Raw genomic sequence first — 21,732 nt, 5'->3', positions numbered from 1 at the left:
CAACTATCTTATATTTGATAAAGGGGCTAAAAGCATGAAATGGAAGAAGGATAGCATCTTCAACAAATGGTGTTGGGAAAACTGGAAATCCATATGCAACAAAATGAAACTGAATCCCTTTCTCTCGCCATGCACAAAAGTTAACTCAAAGTGGATCAAGGAACTTGATATCAAATCAGAGACATGGCGTCTGATAGAAGAAAAAGTTGGCTATGATCTACATACTGTGGGGTCGGGCTCCAAATTCCTCAATAGGACACCCATAGCACAACAGTTAATAACTAGAATCAACAAATGGGACTTACTAAAACTAAAAAGTTTTTTCTCAGCAAAAGAAACAATAAGAGAGGTGAATAGGGAGCCTACGTCCTGGGAACAAATCTTTACTCCTCACACTTCAGACAGAGCCCTAATATCCAGAATATACAAAGAACTAAAAAAATTAGACAATGAGATAACGAATAACCCAATCAACAAATGGGCCAAGGACCTGAACAGAAATTTCTCAGAGGAGGACATACAATCAATCAACAAGTATATGAAAAAATGCTCACCATCTCTAGCAGTCAGAGAAATGCAAATCAAAACCACCCTAAGATACCATCTCACTCCAGTAAGATTGGCAGCCATTAGGAAGTCAAACAGCAACAAGTGCTGGCGAGGATGTGGAGAAAAGGGTACTCTTGTACATTGCTGGTGGGACTGCAAATTGGTGTGGCCAATTTGGAAAGCAGTATGGAGATTTCTTGGAAAGCTCGGAATGGAACCACCATTTGATCCAGCTATTCCACTACTCGGTCTATTCCCTAAAGACCTAAAAAGAGCACACTATAGGGACACTGCTACATCCATGTTCATAGCAGCACAATTCACAATAGCAAGACTGTGGAACCAACCTAGATGCCCTTCAATAGACGAATGGATAAAAAAAATGTGGCATTTATACACAATGGAGTATTACTCTGCATTAAGAAATGACAAAATCATAGAATTTGGAGGGAAATGGATGGCATTAGAGCAGATTATGCTAAGTGAAGCTAGCCAATCCCTTAAAAACAAATGCCAAATGTCTTCTTTGATATAAGGAGAGTTACTAAGAACAGAGTAGGGAAGAAGAGCATGAGAAGAAGATTAACATTAAACAGGGATGAGAGGTGGGAGGGAAAGGGAGAGAGAAGGGAAATTGCATGTAAATGGAAGGAGACCCTCAGGGGTATACAAAATTACATACAAGAGGAAGTGAGGGGAAAGGAGGGAAAATATAAGGGGGAGAAATGAATTACAGTAGAGGGGGTAGAGAGAGAAGAGGGGAGGGGAGGGGGGAGGGGGGATAGCGGAGGATGGGAAAGGCAGCAGAATACAACAGACTCCAGAATGGCAATATGTAAATCAATGTGCAACTGATGTGATTCTGCAATCTGTATATGGGGTAAAAATGGGAGTTCATATCCCACTTGAATCAAAGTGTGAATTATGATATATCAAAAACTATGTAATGTTTTGAACAACCTACAATAAAAATTAATTAAAAAAAAAAAAAAAAAAAAACTAAAAAAAAAAAAAAAAAAATAAACCTATATGCCATAAAAAAAAAAAAAAAAAAAGAATATAGATGCTTATTTATATTATCAAATTGTAGCCATCATTCTAGAATTCATGCAAATTTCCATATAAAATATTTTCTGATGTTGAGAAATAACAAGGCTATGTTTTTGTTAAAATTAGAGGAACTGAAAAATATTAAGTACTGGGTGTTCCAACATTTATGACTTTGAAAACTGGGTTTTATAAGAAATCTTCCCCAAAATCCAAGATGAATAAATTAATTGTGTTTAAACCAATCCTTGTGTAAAATGTGAAAAAGTTAGCATTTGCTGGTTTCAAAATTTTGCAATGATGTCCCTTGTGTTTAAGTTGACTCAAACTCTTGACAAGACTTTTAAGAAATTTCTAGAGCTGACCACAGCCTCACTCTCCACCTGTCAATCTTTCCCTTTGGACATTTTCTTGCCACACCCAACTGGTCTGATTCTTCTCATTTTACAAAAAAAGGGCCATTCTCCTCTGGGCCTCAGAGGCTTTGCCCGCTTCATCCCTCAGTCTGTAATAACCGTCCATAACTCATGTCCTCTCCTGTAGCTTCCTGTTTCAGTGGCGGCCCACTTCCCTCAGGCTCCTGTGCTTTCCTTTTTCAGAAGCCCTTACCTAGCCCCAGTGCTGGGACCTCCCACTTCCTTCCACTAATGAGCGTCATCCCACACCAGCCTAATTACCTGCACAGTTGCCTTCTTGACCAGGAAACAGCAGATTTTCTACCTCTCTTCTCAGGCTCTGGGTATAACATGGGGCTTAACGTGGAAGATGCTCAGAGGGTGTCATTTAATGGATGAATAAAATAATTAAATATGTAAGCCATCAAAGAATATATATTTGAAGGGAGATACACAGCCTTCTTAACTAAAAAGCCCTAAGCTGTCTCTCACAATGGTCATGTTGTCTGTACATAAACAACTCTAGCAATAATTATCTTCAGACAGTGGTTTCTTTTCTCATAGAAACTCACTTCTTTTCCTCCTTCTGTGTCATGAAGATACTATCTTTTCACCTGCTAGAAGTGTCTATTTTCAGTTTTCTTTCATGTGTATGGGTAATCTCTTAGCTTATATTTTCTGCTTCTTTTGTCCATGAATATTTTAATACCTGTTCAAGGTTATTTTCCTAAAATGACAATCATTTTATTTTTATGCTCAATTTTTAAAATATTTTTATTATCAAAATGTTAATTTTCACATAGGCTTTTTTCATAACTCCATGCCCTCCCATCTCATCTACGATTTTACTTAATATAACTTTCTGTAATTACGATAGATGGAAACACATTTTCACTTATATTAACATAATTTAGCTGTTAGAAGAAAATAATTAAAAAGTTAAGAATCTCTTTGAATTCTAGTGGACAAATGTTTGTTGGTAACACAGAAAGCAGAGGCTTTTCCTTCAAATACAATATAAGCAAATTCTAATTAGTTATATTAAAAGATACAACTTGAGAGGCTGAGTCAGGAGAATTGCAAGGTCTAGATCAGCTTGGGAAACTTAGGAAGACCCCATTTCAGAATAAGAATTAAAAAGCTGAAGATACAGCTCAGTGGTAAAGGGCTAGCTTAGAATGTGTAAACTTTGGTTTTGATTTCCAGTGACACACAACTAAATAAATAAACCTAAAAAAAGGGCATGCTACCCTAAATCTAGAATGTTTGCTCAAAGATAATTTAAAAAATTGAAATAGAATTGAAGAGAGAATAACAAAGATATTAAAAGTTAAAGTTAGTTCAAAGCTAACTAAAAGTTAATGATTTAATATTATTTGGTATATATCTGACCTCATACTATGAATTTTATCATCTCTATCTCCAGCATTAATTTTCTCCTAATTCAGGTATTATACATTTCTACCCCTTCTTGCACAATTATGTTTCATAGCATACAAGACTCTCTGTTTAAATCTTACTCAGCTATCCACCTTCATGTTCCTATAGTCTCTGACAAGTGCCTGATGTTCCTGTTATGCTGGATGATTGGTAATCTAATCCAGTGCTTCTCAATCCTGAAACTATTGACATTTTACATTAGATGATTTATTGTTTATTCTAATGGTTACTGCATGCATTGCAGTATCCAGTATCACCTCTGGCCTCAACCCACTGAATACCAGTAGCAACTCTCAGTTAAAAGGAAAAAAACTATCTCCAAGGCATTTCTGCAGGAAAAGGCTATGGCTACTCCAGTTGAGAACCACCTAGAGTACATTATGTTAAGCGAAATAAGTCAGGCACACAAAGATAAATATGGCATGATCTCACTCAGAAGTAAAATTTAAAGAGATTGAATTTACAGAGGGCTAGAGCAGAATGGCTACCAGCAAAGGGGAATAATGTGTTAGTGAGGAGGTGCCACGATCAATCAACAGACAATGTTGTTGTTTGACATAAGGAATATTTCTGTTGTTTCATGACACATAAGAGTGAATATAATGGATGGTATATCTCAAAAAAGGAGAAAGAGAAGTAGACATACTCACCATAAGGAAATGAGAAAAGTTTAAGCTGATGGATATACTAATTACATGGGTTGATCAATATCCAATGTACCTATGAAGCAAAACATCACAGTGTATCTCATAAATATTCATAAATATTAAGTGTTACTTAAAAATAAAAAATGAAGTGAATATAAGAATTCATGCAATCTTGATGTTACAGCATGATATTACTTTGCCTAAAATTTCTTCTTGAAACTTTCTTACACTTTTCTGTACCCTCCCCATCCCCAACTGTCCAAACTCACTAGAGAAAAAAAATAGATAATATGAATATCATATCATATAAATTACATTTGTTATTAAAAATCCTCTGACAATATAAAACAAAACAAAAAATAAAATTATGATCTTTCCTAATCCACCTACAAGGTCAGAATTATTCTGACATCAAAACCTGACAAATTGCTTGTAATAAAAGAAACTACTAACCAATGTAATCATGCACATAGTTGCAAAATTCTTAATGAAATTTCATCAAATGGAATTCAATAATGTATAGAAAAAGATAAAACACGATGACCTGGGTTTTATCTAGAAGTGCAAGGCTGCATTAACAATTAAAAGTCAATCAATGTAATGTATAATATTAATAAGCTGTTTTACTATGCTCTGACTGTTCAAAACTCATGTTGAAATTTAATCCCCATTGTAAGGTATCAGGGAAACCTTATGATTTTATCAATAGATACAGAAATGACATTTGGCAAAATCCAAATCACTTCCAATTAAAAAATGTCTGGATGAACTAGAACTAGAAAGTTTTCTTAACCTGATAAATGAAATTCATGTAAAACATAAAACTATATTATTATATTCAATGTTAGAAAACTATATATTCAACTATAATCAGGAACATAAGAAAGATCTTTGTTTTCATCCCTTTTATTCAGTATGCTCCAAGTTCTGGTCAGGGTAATAAACTAAAAAAATAAATGAAAGTTATTCATATTGGAAGGAAGTGATAGAACTATACTGGTTTACAGATAACTTGAACATTTATGCAACAAACCGAAAGGACTCTACAAAAAAATAAACAAATAAAATACTAGAATTAAAAAATGAGTTTAACAGTGTTCAGAATAAACAATACATATTCTCACAAATCAATTAGTTGTTTTTCTCTGTTATAGAAAGAGTTAATAAGACATTGAAATTCGAAGAAATCGTGTGTCATTATTGATAGGATTACAGTATTGAGCACATTTAAAGTTTTACCAAAGATATACAACACATGTACACTGAAAATTACAGTTTCTGAATGAAATTATAGAAGACATAAATAAATGCAATATATATTCATGGATCAGAAGATGCAATATAACTAAAAGTTGAATTAACTTGGGACAGGGTTACTGCAGTGGTAGATACATGATGCAGCAGTTAATCTGAAATGCCCACTTGATTGGATTAAGAGATGCCTAGGATTAAGCCTCTTACTTGTGTGTCAATGAGGGTTTTTCTATGAATAATTTGCATGTGGAACAACAAACTGAAGGAGGAGTTCTGTCCTAAGCATGGGCAGCACAGTGCAATGAGTAAGGGCCTGGAAGAAAGGGTGGAAGAAGAAGAAGCTGATGTAGATGCAAGCTCCATTCCTTTTGAGCTGGTGCTTGACTTGCTGCTGCAATCACCTGAGGACCTCAGCCTCTGGCTCCTTCACTCTTCCAAAGCAGATGCTGACCAGCAATTCTCCGGGGCATTTCCAGGCTTCCAGTTCCAGACTGGGGCTGCATCAAAGGTTCCTCTTATTCTGAGGCTCCAGCTTCTTGAACTGAGCAGCTACTGGTTTCTCCAGCTCTCCAGCCTGCAGAAGGCCATTGTGGGACTATCCAGCTTCTGGTTGTATAAACCAATCTAAAATCTCCTTTTTATTATTATACATATAAATGCATATCCTCTTGGTTCTGTTCTTTTAGAGATCCCCAACTAATACACATTCTTATAAATCTGTCAAAACCCATAGAATATGCAACTACCAGAGTGGACCCTCATGTAAAGCATGGACTTTCAGCAACAGAAGATATGTCAATATAGGTCCACCAATTTTAGCAAATGTACCACCCTGGAGGGCTGTGTTGATAGTGGGAGAGGCTAGGAATATATGGGACAGCAAGTGTATAGGAAATTTCTGAGCTTTTTTAGTTTTGCTATAAACCTAAAACTTCTCTTATTATTATTATTTTTTTAAACAAGGAGAAAGAAGAAAACTCCCCAATTGATCAAATACTATATTAGAAAGTTTCACCATGACTTTTAGTTCTGATGACAATGACTGAAAGAAACATGTTAGCATTTCATTTTTAACGTCAATAAATAAACCTGAGAAATTATATCAAGTGACTAAACAATTTTCACCTTCCAATTTGCTCTCTCCCTCTCCCTGTGTATTTTCCTGGCCTCTCCCTCAGTCTTTTAGTCTTCCCAACCATGGCCTCTGGTATCATTGAGCAGAGGCAAGCTATTATCATTGTGCTCAGCCCTAATTCCTGACCCACAAAACCTGGCAGCCTAACAAAGTGTTGTTTTACATTATCAATCTTAATGGAGGGGTTTTTTTTGTTTTGTTTTTTTTAAATGCAGAAACAGATATCTGAATAGTTATAAAATTAAAAGATTTCACTGTCATGCCATATTAATCATTCCTGGATTATCTACTTGAACACTAGAATTCAGGACAAATTTAAAATCATGAAATCTTGGTTAGGATAAGAAAGGGGATTTACTGGGAGAAAGGATAAAACAAGGTGAAGACATCAAGAGAAGAGTGAGTCCTCTAATTTTCCATCCTCCCCAGTGGCTCACACCACTGTCTAATGCTGTCTGCTGAGCCCAGTGTTCACATTGAGAATTTTTATGTAACAGCTATTCTGTTACTAGTTTGCTAGGGCTGCAGTTACAAGCCAGCACAGACTGGGTACATTAAACAACAGACATATGTCTTACTGTTCTAAAGGTTAGAAAGGAGACAGCGGATTTGCTTCCCTCTGAGGACTATGATAGAAAGATCTCTTCCAAGACTCTGTCCATGACTTACAAGTGGCCATCTTTTCTCTATGTCTTCACATAATCTTTCCTGTGTACATTTTTTGTGTCCTAATATTTACTTGTTATATGAGTGCTGGTTACATTGGATTAAGGACCACTCTAGTTGGCCTCATTTTAACTTAATTATCTTTGCAAACACTTCTCTCCAAATATGATATTGGGGATTAGGGCTTTAGCATATAAATTGGGGAGAAGGGACACATAATTATGATTGCAACATCTACACTTTTTATTTAGTTAGTTATTTTGCTTTTAAGAGTGCATTAAAAATTATCTTTGTTGCTGAGGAAGTCTACAACAGACAGTCAACTGTTTACTGTAGTTTCCAGTGAATTTCACATGCCAACTAACTGAGGACACTGGTGTCAGTAGAATACTATGATCTTTTCTTCTGAAGGAGGAAGGACATTTCATCACGAGAAATACCCCCTTGGGAAATATTGACTTTTCTTTTTTTTTAACCCCAGGCTCAAAAGAACCGTATGCATCACTTAGGAGTCAAGTGAAATCTTCCTAGGAAATAGTAGCAAACAAGACTAGGACTGTTTAGGGCTCTAGTATCAATGACTCCCACACCTATCCCATGAGAGTTGGAGTAAAGGGGTCCAGAACTGGGTTTCTTATGGTCCTAACCAAATTTGAACAAATATCACATCTTTTTTTTTTTTTTTTTTTGGTACCAGAGATTGAACTCAGGCATATTTAATTATGGAGCCATATCCACAGCTTTTTTTTTTTCCTTGTATTTGATTTTGAGACAGGGTCTCATTGAGTTGCTTAGAGCCTCAATAAATTGCCGAGGCTGCCTTTGAACTTGTGATCCTCCGGCCTCCGCCTCCCCAACTGCTGGGATTACAGACCTGCGCCTCTGTGCCCAGGTATCACAGCTTTTGACTCAGGCAAGTGAGGAACATGCTTCTCAAGCCACCGACCACCAAGAAAGCTTGACTACAGGAACATGGGGATTCCTCTCTCACTTACCCAGAACCTCCTATATCATGCTCAGCCCCATTCAAGCTCCATGTTGCCCTCTGTCCTTGTAAGTCATGACTGAGTGGGAATGACAAAAAGGTTGCGGTATGTGCCGCTGCCAATGATTTACAGAGACTCTAACTATGAACAAAGAAAGGGCTCCAGGTGTCTGTATTTAGGTCAGAAGAAAGAAAAATTATTCAACTTCTCAAATTACTTTCTTTGATAACAAGAAAGCAATGGATTTTTTCTGTAATAGAGAATTATATTTGAATTCATTTACTTGTTTTTTTTAATTTTTTATTTGTTCTTTTTAGATATTCATGACAGTAGAATGTGTTTTGACACATTAACATACACAGAGTATAACTTTCCATTCTCATGGTTGTACATGATGTGGAGTTACACTAGTTGTGTGTTCATGTATGAACTTAGTAAAATATGTCCAATTTATTCTAATGCCTTTCCTATTCCTGTCCTCCTCCCTTCCCTTCATTCCCTTTTGTTTAATCAAATAAACTTCCTTCCTCCCTCTCCTTAGGATCCTTGTACTAGGGAAGATATTTATTTTTTGTTTTCTTAGAAACGGCTTATTTCACTTAGCATAATGGTCTCCAGTTCCATCCATTTAATAGCAAATGCTATAATCCCATTCTTATTTGTGGCTGAGTAATATTTCATAGTGTGTATATATACCACCTTTTCTTTATCCATTAATTTGTTGAAGGACACCTAGGTTGGTTCCATCACTTACTTATTTTATTTGTATTCTATTTCATTTTGGAGGTTCAAATGATTAAATAAAAATTAATAATAACTGAACAGTTGAAGATAGCTGCTGAGGTTTATCTGGAATGTGAAATATTTCACATTACTTCTATTTAGGTCCAGACATTATGTGACTGAAACATTGTATTGATTATCTTGGCAACATGATGAATGACAGATATCAGAATTATGCATTTAGCCAATACCATTTCCTTTTAATGGAATATTTAATTGACCTATATTTTTTAAATGTATAATATTAATATTATGTTTAATATTGAATTTGATCCATATTAAGATATTCATTTTATATTTTTCATTTTGGTAGAGAAATGTAATGTGTAAGCAAAAATTTTGGAAGATAATTATATTTTTATTGTTTTATTGTAGTTTTCTAAAAATAAGTAAACATGTTTATATTTACAAATGAATATATTTTCTCTCTGATCCTTTAGATAAAACCTCAGCAAACTTTTCTGTAAAGTACCAGATGACATTACTTTTAGTGGGGTGGTAACACAATTCTCTGTTGCCACTATTCAGCTCTGCCACTAGTGCAAAAACAACCAGGGACAATACATAAGGGAATGGGTGTAGCTCTTTCCAATAAAACTTAATTTGTGCACACTTAAATCTCAATATCATATGACTTTGCATTTCATAAATATTGCTTTAAATTATTTCATTCATTTAAAATATATCTAAAGTAATCCTTACCTTTAGGACTGTGCTGAAACAAGTGTGGGCCAAAGCATGGGGACCCTGCAATACAGCTCAAATTATGTGGAACACTGATTATAACAGCATAATGAGTGACTTGCAGAATTGAAATAAATAAAAGTAAATTTTATAAAATAAATATATAATTGTTCATGAATTATTCATGACTATATTACTCATCTAAACATAGCCAGCGCATCCACAGAACCAAGAAATGTGCAAAGAAGATGCACTTAGCTTTCCAAATTTTAGTCGTATAGAAAACAGCTTCACACGTTCTGTCTTTATGGAGGTATATTTACTAAGGTGGAAAGAACTAACGTATTATATTTACCAGTTTGTTAGCTTGCTTCATAATTTTTGATGCTAACAGACTGTTGAATAAAATACAATCGGGATGTTTTCTCTGCTTGAGTGCAGTGCTAGCTTGTTCTCTGTTCAGTTCCAGCCATTTCCTTTCTGGCACTTCTTTTTGGGCTAATCCTGTCTTTTATATCAGCCCATAGAATTTCTTTCATCATTTTATTGTCTGTGACAAATTTATTAGAAATGTGTCCCAGAAATACAAACCTTTGTATTTCCTTGGTTATCATCTGCTGTGAAGAACTAGGGGTGAGTGAGAGGAAAAGGCACATTGGTCCTCTTCAATTCCCAACTCATGAAAGGGGGAGACATCTTCCCCTCCTCGTTTGCTTCCTATTCTCCTCTATAATAGGTATCCCTATTCCTGGGCCCTATCCCTACACTGTGTAGTTATCCTTCAGGCAAATTGAGATGTGCTGATATGTGTGTACATACATGAACATATGTGTGTATATGTGTGAGATATATGTTCATGGATGTGTATATATGTGAGATAGAGACCTACTCTCTCCAACTCCTGGTGCTTCAAACAATGAGGGCTTTTCTCCCGCTCTCAATGCCCACTGGTAATAAGCAGAGTGGATCTGATCCATGAAGACACTCAGGGACCCAGGACTAAAAAACAGCCCTCACAGAAGTCACAGTTCCACAGGGAAACCTCTACAGGTTCTTGTATTATCAATGAAAGGTATTGACTTAAAAGACACTTTGTATTCCTGACAACTCAAGAGATAAAAAGAATCACATGAGTTAACCATTCACAGAGGCCAGGCAGGAGGTTGAACAGGAATATTTGGAAAAACACCAGCAGTAAATATGACAGATGCAAAGACATTTTTAGTCTGGCAATTTGTCCTCTCAGGCTGGCTTAGCCCTAAGGGTTATTTTTCTTCCCCTGAATCCCTGAACTGTCCCCCAATTTGGGATACTTTTCTAACTACTCTCATGAAATTTGTACTGTGATGTAAATTAACAAGATCTTTTTGAAAACTAGGAGTTGCAAAATGAGTTAGGCATGCTCTATTTTTTGTTATTCCTTTTTTTTTTCTTTTTTGGGAGAATGGATGAAAGACATTACCCATAAACATGCTTAGTTTTTTATAAGGATGGCTTTTAAAATTATGTTTGGACTTTGGTTTGATTATAATTGTTTATAAATATTTTAGTTTCATGATACATAATTAAACATTAGAGTAATATGTATTTTTGGCTCTACTGAGGCTGATGAGATTCCATCTGAGTATGTGAAGTGTATCTTCTGATGTCTTAATTTAAATATGATTAGAAATACCTCACTCCAGCTAATACAGTATAGCTTTAAATGGGGGGGATGTCAGGTTGATGATGATTAGCATAATTTCTTATACATTTGTTTACATTTGAGTATTAATTTATTTCTGCCAGTGAAATCCAAATAATGTACAACATAGGATTATACTCCCTTTTAATAAGCATTAATTTCCTTGACAGTGTATGATAACAATGCCATAACTAAACAGGGTAACCAAAAGGCATTTTTTACAAAATAAAAAGTAAACAGACCAAAAAAGTGTTATTACTTCACTTCTATTAAGAAGGTGAAGAATTCAAAATTCACAGAACAAAGAGAGGATGTGTTGATAAAAGACGCACACTCATGAGCTCTGTAATGTATTGAACAATCAATAAAAAAAAAATTAAAAAAAAATAAACTACTCAGCTTTGGGGTTGTTTTGGACACAATGTAATCTATTTGCAATATGGCTTATTCTAGAGAGAGAGATATATATAACTTTAGAAACCTATTTTGCTTAAGGAACTTGGATGAGACAGCCTCTTAGAATCAGTTATTATTATTGGGAGGAGGGTGTGTGTAAGCACAATTGTCTAATACCATGCACTTTGTACAGTCTAAAAATTAATTGCAGAGAACATAAAACTCCTTTTTGCATTGTAGCACTCTTTCCTACTAAATTTTCCAGGCTAAATTAAGTACTAGAAGAGACAGTGCACTAGAAGGTGTTTGCTTAGGATGGGATGAGCAGGTGGAAGCAATGTAGCAAATGGCCTTCGAACTCAAGCAGGGAAAGGTGGCAATGAAGGGGTTTGTCTTGACAGTGGTATTGAAGCCCATGAAAAGTGAAGAAAACCTCACCATAGGGTGGGAGTGTCTTCTGGTGTGGATAATTAGTACCTGAGCATGGTGAGGAGGATGTCCATAAGTGGTAGTAGTCTAGAGTAGAGTATCAGAGGACAGGAGAGTTGAGGAGGAGTCCCTGATAGGGGAAGGCTGGTGTGAGATGTCAGTCTATGAGAAGAGGCTATCTATGGTGGTGTGGTCAGGTATGGGCAACGTAAATTAAGCAGGCTTGGGAAGCCATCCATGCATAAAGTCACTTTCTGTGAGAAGTTAGAGCTCCTTTTGGGTGAGGAGTGAGTCCCTGGAGAGATGCAGCCTGGCATGAAATCTCAGCATCTGTGAGAAGCAAGTAGACACTGCTGTACACTGTTAGTTCCATTGTCGGTTGGAATTCAGTGCCTAAGTGGGGTGAGAAGACATTTTTGCAGAAGATAAACCTGTGTGGGTTTCAAAGTCCAGGGAGGGTTAAGAGGGTGTCTGTATATACATAGTCCAATTTTGGAACTCATCACATAAGCAAGGTACTGAAGGCATTCTTTAAAAAATTTTTTTGTTATTTCTTATTTTTGTTCTACATGACAGTAAAATAAAGGATGTACTTTGGCAGAATACACATACATAAAGTATGACTTAATCTATTGAGGCTAGCATTGGGCCCCCCTGTCCGTTTTTTGGCAATGGAGCCCGATGCCTTTCTCCACGATATTGTGGGTAAACACCTGGTCCTTGTCCATTTTTTGATAATGGAGTACCCTCTGTGGTGGTTTGAGAACGGCATTCATTAGCCCAATGTCTCCCTCTATGGCATCGTGGGCAAATACCCGGTATTCTATTCCTTTGATACCTAGCTTTGTTAAACCCTCCTCTTATGAGGCAACTCCTTTTAAAATGTCCTGTTTGTTCACAATTGTAGCATGGTTTTGGCCTGGCATCTAAAGCCTGTTGTACTGCTGCCAAGACTTGTCCTTGTTCATTAATGTCTCTACATAATTTAATATATGTGTTTAAATCTTCATGTCTCCATGGTCTAATGACCTCTCTGCAGCAATGATTTGCTTGGTCATAAGCCAGTTGTTTTATAAATGGCATTGCTTGTTCTGTATCCCCAAAAATTCTAGAAGCTGCTTGAATAAGCCTATCTACAAATTCAGCATAAGGTTCATTAGTTCCTTGTATTACCTTAGATAACTGTCCTTGTAAATCTCCATGCCCCTGTAAAGTTTTCCATGCCCTAACTGCATCTACAGCAATTTGTGCATATACTCCAGGATCATATTCAATTTGATGCCGTTGACCCTCATAAGGTCCTTTTCCTAACAACATATCTAAATTTCTTTAAGGGTAACCGGCTGCTGCATTTCGCCTAGCTGTCTCCCTGCAAAATTCCTCATTGGCAACCTTACATAACAAATATTGTCCTCCATTTAGCACAGATTTACACATACTAGCCCAATCTGCTGGCGTCATGTCCAAGTTGGTAATGGATTCGACCATGCTTACAGTGAAGGGTGCTTGAGGACCATAGGTTGTTACAGCCTCCTTTAACTGCTTCACTGTTTTGAAATCTAAAGCTGGGTGAATTCGCTGCCCTCCTGCCTGCTCAAGTACAGGGCATGCTAATCTTTGAGGTCCTGTCTCAGGATCCCACCTATCAGCTACCGGGGTTGAGGGCCACTCAGCTATCTCCATAGGTGGAGCTGTTGGTTGAATAATGCCCTCTGGTGATAGAACAGTGTTAGTAGCAGCCTCCTGTTGTAGCTTTTTCCCTAATAGCTGTTTCTCCTCTAAGCTTTCTTCCTTTAAATTTTCTTCCTCTGTCTGACTGGCTCGAGAAACCTTCTCTTTTGCTTGATCTAAAATGTCTTTCTTCATGGTCTGAACCTCTAACAATTTACTTAACACTTTCTCAGTTTGTTTTTTACTAATTTCTAATCTGTTATAAAGATAACGCAAATCAATAAGATAACACAAAACAAAACAGAAACAGAAAGAAGCAAAAACGGAACAAAAGATCGTTGTATCAGTTTTCCTATTTTCTTGATATGTGCATTTGTGGTCTATTTCTATCTCTTCCTCAGGGGCGAACAACTTCAAACCTTGAGCCAACCATTTTTCCCAGTCTGCCTCAGAAAATTCTAGGGATAGGCAGCTTGAAACAAACACAAAACAAATCAAAACAAGAACACATTCTTTTTTAAAATGGTCACCCATTCTCTCGCCTTCGCTTAGGGGCAAGCAATTTCACTTACCCCAAAGCTTCAGAGGTTCCCCGCCTGCCAATTGCCGCAGTCTGTCTGGGCACAAATCAGGAGACACTGAAGCAGGAACAAACTTTATTTTTAAACTGCAGGAAAAACTTTACACAAGCTCATGGGGAATTCTCCCTAACGCCACGACGCAGGTGCAGGAATCAGACAGCCGGAAATATCTCCTCCGTAAAACCCTCCTCCTGCACTTCCTCAACCAATGGGAACTCTCTAGGAATCCCTAGAAATCCCCAGGAGAGCTAGAAAGTAGTGCGAGAACTCAAAAGTAGCAGCAGAGGCGGATAGTAATGCCTCCCCTGTCAATCAATACTGTTGGCAAAATACCAGGGGCCATACAGACTCCACTGGCTCTCAGCAAAGCCCATTCTTCTTAAAACACAAGACACATGAATTTGTGCATCCACATGCTCCTGTCATCATTGTCTTCTTTCCTGAATCAACACCAATCTGGTGGACCGAGTTTGTCCTAAATAGTCTGCCTTTCGTTAACCACGTAGGGTGTAGGGTTCTTTACTGTCCTCCTGTTCACAAGGATTTTTGGCTGGCGGACTGAGCCCGAGCATACCTGTGGGCCTCTGCGTACCATCACAGCATCCCTGGTTTCCGGAGTGTGTTGATGATCTGCTGATTCTCTGTCCTGACCCCTAGCTGGAATGTCAGGTTTGGTCGCGCTGGTTGCAACAGCCTTGTCATTCTTCCTGTGCTGAGGAGTCCTCAGGGATATCCAACACAGGAAAACCGTTTTCACTCATCAGCAAACATCCTTGGGAGCTCAGATTGGCCCAGACCTCCCAGGAAGACATGAGGAGGCAAATGGTAGTCAAAGGTAGCTCCTGCCTCAGGCTGAAGCCCTGCTGGGGCTCAGGCTGGGTCCAGGAATGACTCCGCCCCCTGTCAGTGGCCCAGCAGAGCTCAGGATCAGCTCTGCACTGACTCCGCCTACTTTCCCTGAGCTCAGGCTCCTAGCTGATCCGCCAGGTCCGGCTGCGCAGAAGCCTGGGCAAGGGTAAGCACAGTTCCATCCCACCACCAGGGGGCCCCCGTGCAGATCAGGCCCAGGCCTGATCCGGCCTGCTGAACTCCAGGCCAGCTTGGGCAGAGGGTAGTCACGGGGCCATCCCGCCTCAGGCTGGGCCCTGCTGGAACTCCAACTCAGCCCAGGAATGACTCCGCCCACTGTCAGGGGCCCGCCAGAGCTCAGGCTCCGCCCTGCACTGACTCTGCCTACTGGAAGACACCTGCTAGAGTTCAGCCCCAGCCCAGGTCAGCCTCTCTGTCAGGCAGGGGAGCCTGGCCCAAGGTAGGCCTGGCTCCATCCTGCCACAGGCTGACCCGCAACAGAGCTCAGGCCAGACCCACGACCACCTCTGGCCACAGGGAATACCTTCCGGAGCTCAGGCTCCTGCCAGATCAGCCAAGCCAGCTGCTCAGGAGCCTGGGCAAGGGTAAGCCAAGTTCCATCCGGCCACCTGCAGACCCTTGCGCAGGTCAGGCCCAGGCCTGATCCGCCCAGCTGAACTGCAGGGAGCTCCTTCTCAGGGTAAGCCAGGGTCCATGCCACCACTGGCTGACCTCTTCTCTAGCTCACCGCTCTGCCCTGATCAGCCTCTTCCACCTGCGCGGGAGTTCTAGAGGGGCCTTGATCCATGCAGCCACCTGCTGACCCCTGCCAGAGCTGAGACTCCAGCCAGATTCACTTTGCCAGAAGTGCAAGGGAGCCTGGGCACAGGGTAGGTCCGAGTTCATCCTGCCCCCGCCAGATTGCCGCTGTAGCTTCCGCTTGGCTCAGGAAGGCCTCGCCCACCTGCCTGGCAACCATGCCCAGGGTACACCACCTTCCATCCAGCCAGGGGCCGACCCCTGCTGCATCTGAAGCTCTGCCCAAGAGCCGGGCCCCAGGGAAGGCCCAGGTTCTACCTGCCACCTGCTGAAGTCTGTAGGTCCTTAGGCTCGGCCCAGGACTACCTCCACTCATCACCAGACAACCTCAGGAGCTCAGGATCCCTTCCACATCTTCCAGGACGACCCGTGGCCGAAGCCCTGGCACAGGATGCCACCGGTCCCTACCGCCACCGGCCGACCTCTGCCGGAGCTCAGGCTTGGCCAAGATCCGCCTTGCCAACCTGGAATGGAGCCAGGGCCCAGTATAGGCCTGGGTTCATCCTGCCACATTGGAACCCAGCCTGAGTCCATGCTCTACCCAGGACCACTTCTGCCCACAGGAGCCTTGGAGAACTCGTGGCTTCCATTGCAAATGGATAAGAAGAATCCGAATTCACGCTCTGCCAAAGGGCTCCATGCAAGAGGCAAAACTGTTGCCAGTTGCTAGAAAACAGTATTTTGGTGATGTGCCTTTGGGTGTCTGCACAGCTCACCAGAGCTTCATCACATACCTAGCTCATACAAGTCAATGAGGAGAGACAAATCACTGAGAAAAATGGGAAAACCCAATATGGACTGTTTTGAAGATGACATACCAAAGATCCAGAGGTCTTTCCACGTCACAATCTAGTAATCCAAAGGAAACACAAAGTACATGTGCGTTTTTGCCTGTCAAATACAAAGAATAAAGAGAGGGAGAACACCGAATCTCAACAGTGTTGGAAAATGGATTGTCAAGTTCTGAGAACTGAAAGGCAAAGTCGCCATAACACTTCTGTAGAGAAGTTTCAGAAAATATGCCAAAATGTAAAGTGCATGCCTATCTTTAGCCCAAGAATTTCAATTTCAAGAAGTCATTCATTGTTACTGTGGCAAAGTGTTTTCTTATACCCTGATGTGGTCCATTGTAATCATTTTACATGATTTTCATATATTTTTAAAAGGGTTTTTTTTGGGGGGGGGGCAGTGGGGGATGTATTTGGAGCCAATGATTTTATTTTATTCATTTAGTTTGATGTGGTGCTGAGGATCAAACCCAGAGCCTCTCTTATGCTACCAAGCACTGTACCAGTGAGCCTCAACCCTATCCGCGCTGAGGTTTTCTTTCTTCGAAACACTTTGACAGGTCGCGGCCACATGGCTCAAGCGGTAGCGCGCTCGCCTGGCACGCCCGCGAGCCGGGTTCGATCCTCAGCACCACCTACCAACCAACACGTTGTGTCCGCTGGAGACTGAAAAATAAGGGTTAGACTTTTCTCTCTCTCTCTCTCTCTTTCAAAAAGTACTTTTACGTATCTTTCAACAGATTCCTTGTGGGATTGTAACTCAGACACTTTTTTTCCGTAAGTTACCACTTGGGCTGGGACTGCAGTTCAGCCGAAGCACATTTGCCTCCAAGGTCTTCCTTTCTGGGCACCTTTCACAAATAAATAAAATAAAGATCTATCAACAACTAAGACAAACAATCTTTAAAAAAAGAGTAGACGTGGTATTTGAAAAACAAAATTAACACAGTTGCACTTGTACATGTTCTCGATATGAGACATTTAACATGTTCACTCTTTATAAAGGAGTATGGTTCTCTGGCACCAAAGAGAATCTCCTAATGATACAGCCATCACTATCATTTGTCCATCCCCAGGACTTTTCTACTCACAGATTCAACCTGTCCTCATTAAATACTCTCTTGCCACTTTTCCCTGAAACTCATCCCAGTAAGCACCGTTCTACTTCCTGTCTGTATGAATTGGATTATTTCCAAGATTTATTTTAACACCACCAAAGTACAAGAGCAACGTGTGCTGGTGTATGTGTGTACATGTCCACACACACTACACCTCCATATACATACAAAACTCGCATTAGTAACCAACTTTGCCTTCCTGCTTTCCACATTGAGGTTTAGAAATCCTCCTCCATTGTGTAAACATTCATTTATTTTGTTCCTGGACTTTGATGATTTATACATTGAGTGTATCAGAGCATCTGGGGTTCTTTTCGATGGAAAGATTGAGAGAGGGATTGGATTTCATGTTCTTAACTACATCATTAGGCATCTTCACAATGTTCCCACTACCTTTTATGGAACCATATGTCTTTCTCCAAATAATGGAAATGTGACCTTTGTGAGGTTATCAAATGTTTTATCTATGCAAGTCTTTCCTGATCTCTCTTTTGAGTCCTGTCACTCTGTTCCCAGTTGCCACCCTTCAGACTTTACAATTCACTGTGTGAGGAATACCTCTTGTGCTAAATCCCTGACTTCTTTTATTTTTCCAAAATGGTACTTTGGTGTTGGGCATGATGGCCTATGCCTTGGGGGATTGAGGCTGGAGGATTTCAAGTTCCAACCAAGCCTCAGGAACTGTGAGGCACTAAGCAACTCAGTCAGAGGAGACCCTGTCTCCAAATGAAATACAAAATAGGGCTTGGGATACGGTTCAGTGGTTGAGTGCCTCTGAATTTCCATCCCTGGTACCAAATAAAAAATTTAAACACACACACACACACACACACACACACACACACATAACTCAAACATGTATACTTTTGTGACCTAATTTTGCAACATGACTTTATACCTTGTTTTCTCTCACGATACCTTCGGGAAGTAAGATCTTATAGAAATGGAAATGAGGAAAGTAGATAGCTGGTCAACACTGGCCTCTCTCTGAAAGAATACACTTTACCTATTAGGATGTGGTTCTTTATTTTCATAGTTTTATTGACTTAGAACTCAAAGACTTAGGAGAACAATATCTGAATGTTGCATATAGCTATTTGAATGTATTTCAGTGGGATCTTCCTCTCTGGGTTCAACCACATGATTTATTTTCATTTCATTGGGGATGGAGCCCTGGGATGCTTAACCACCAAGCCCCATCAATAGCACCCCCCTCCGCCCTTTTTTTTTTTTTTTTTTTTTTTTTTTTTTTGGTATTTAATTTGCAGTCCGAGCCTCACTGAATTGCTAATGGCCTTGCTAAGTTGCTGATGCCGGCTTTGAACTCATAATCCTTCTGCCTCAGCCTCCATGTGACAGGACACCAGGTTCAAGCCCTTTCTTCTTAACACACAAGACACATGAATTTGTGCATCCACATGCTCCTGTCATCATTGTCTTCTTTCCTGAATCAACACCAATCTGGTGGACCGAGTTTGTCCTAAATAGTCTGCCTTTCGTTAACCACGTAGGGTGTAGGGTTCTTTACTGTCCTCCTGTTCACAAGGATTTTTGGCTGGCGGACTGAGCCCGAGCATACCTGTGGGCCTCTGCGTACCATCACAGCATCCCTGGTTTCCGGAGTGTGTTGATGATCTGCTGATTCTCTGTCCTGACCCCTAGCTGGAATGTCAGGTTTGGTCGCGCTGGTTGCAACAGCCTTGTCATTCTTCCTGTGCTGAGGAGTCCTCAGGGATATCCAACACAGGAAAACCGTTTTCACTCATCAGCAAACATCCTTGGGAGCTCAGATTGGCCCAGACCTCCCAGGAAGACATGAGGAGGCAAATGGTAGTCAAAGGTCGCTCCTGCCTCAGGCTGAAGCCCTGCTGGGGCTCAGGCTGGGTCCAGGAATGACTCCGCCCCCTGTCAGTGGCCCAGCAGAGCTCAGGATCAGCTCTGCACTGACTCCGCCTACTTTCCCTGAGCTCAGGCTCCTAGCTGATCCGCCAGGTCCGGCTGCGCAGAAGCCTGGGCAAGGGTAAGCACAGTTCCATCCCACCACCAGGGGGCCCCCGTGCAGATCAGGCCCAGGCCTGATCCGGCCTGCTGAACTCCAGGCCAGCTTGGGCAGAGGGTAGTCACGGGGCCATCCCGCCTCAGGCTGGGCCCTGCTGGAACTCCAACTCAGCCCAGGAATGACTCCGCCCACTGTCAGGGGCCCGCCAGAGCTCAGGCTCCGCCCTGCACTGACTCTGCCTACTGGAAGACACCTGCTAGAGTTCAGCCCCAGCCCAGGTCAGCCTCTCTGTCAGGCAGGGGAGCCTGGCCCAAGGTAGGCCTGGCTCCATCCTGCCACAGGCTGACCCGCAACAGAGCTCAGGCCAGACCCACGACCACCTCTGGCCACAGGGAATACCTTCCGGAGCTCAGGCTCCTGCCAGATCAGCCAAGCCAGCTGCTCAGGAGCCTGGGCAAGGGTAAGCCAAGTTCCATCCGGCCACCTGCAGACCCTTGCGCAGGTCAGGCCCAGGCCTGATCCGCCCAGCTGAACTGCAGGGAGCTCCTTCTCAGGGTAAGCCAGGGTCCATGCCACCACTGGCTGACCTCTTCTCTAGCTCACCGCTCTGCCCTCATCAGCCTCTTCCACCTGCGCGGGAGTTCTAGAGGGGCCTTGATCCATGCAGCCACCTGCTGACCCCTGCCAGAGCTGAGACTCCAGCCAGATTCACTTTGCCAGAAGTGCAAGGGAGCCTGGGCACAGGGTAGGTCCGAGTTCATCCTGCCCCCGCCAGATTGCCGCTGTAGCTTCCGCTTGGCTCAGGAAGGCCTCGCCCACCTGCCTGGCAACCATGCCCAGGGTACACCACCTTCCATCCAGCCAGGGGCCGACCCCTGCTGCATCTGAAGCTCTGCCCAAGAGCCGGGCCCCAGGGAAGGCCCAGGTTCTACCTGCCACCTGCTGAAGTCTGTAGGTCCTTAGGCTCGGCCCAGGACTACCTCCACTCATCACCAGACAACCTCAGGAGCTCAGGATCCCTTCCACATCTTCCAGGACGACCCGTGGCCGAAGCCCTGGCACAGGATGCCACCGGTCCCTACCGCCACCGGCCGACCTCTGCCGGAGCTCAGGCTTGGCCAAGATCCGCCTTGCCAACCTGGAATGGAGCCAGGGCCCAGTATAGGCCTGGGTTCATCCTGCCACATTGGAACCCAGCCTGAGTCCATGCTCTACCCAGGACCACTTCTGCCCACAGGAGCCTTGGAGAACTCGTGGCTTCCATTGCAAATGGATAAGAAGAATCCGAATTCACGCTCTGCCAAAGGGCTCCATGCAAGAGGCAAAACTGTTGCCAGTTGCTAGAAAACAGTATTTTGGTGATGTGCCTTTGGGTGTCTGCACAGCTCACCAGAGCTTCATCACATACCTAGCTCATACAAGTCAATGAGGAGAGACAAATCACTGAGAAAAATGGGAAAACCCAATATGGACTGTTTTGAAGATGACATACCAAAGATCCAGAGGTCTTTCCACGTCACAATCTAGTAATCCAAAGGAAACACAAAGTACATGTGCGTTTTTGCCTGTCAAATACAAAGAATAAAGAGAGGGAGAACACCGAATCTCAACAGTGTTGGAAAATGGATTGTCAAGTTCTGAGAACTGAAAGGCAAAGTCGCCATAACACTTCTGTAGAGAAGTTTCAGAAAATATGCCAAAATGTAAAGTGCATGCCTATCTTTAGCCCAAGAATTTCAATTTCAAGAAGTCATTCATTGTTACTGTGGCAAAGTGTTTTCTTATACCCTGATGTGGTCCATTGTAATCATT

Source organism: Callospermophilus lateralis (assembly GCF_048772815.1).
Source record: "Callospermophilus lateralis isolate mCalLat2 chromosome 17 unlocalized genomic scaffold, mCalLat2.hap1 SUPER_17_unloc_2, whole genome shotgun sequence".
In the NCBI taxonomy this organism is placed as follows: domain Eukaryota; kingdom Metazoa; phylum Chordata; class Mammalia; order Rodentia; family Sciuridae; genus Callospermophilus; species Callospermophilus lateralis.
This window is presented reverse-complemented; position numbering follows the sequence as displayed.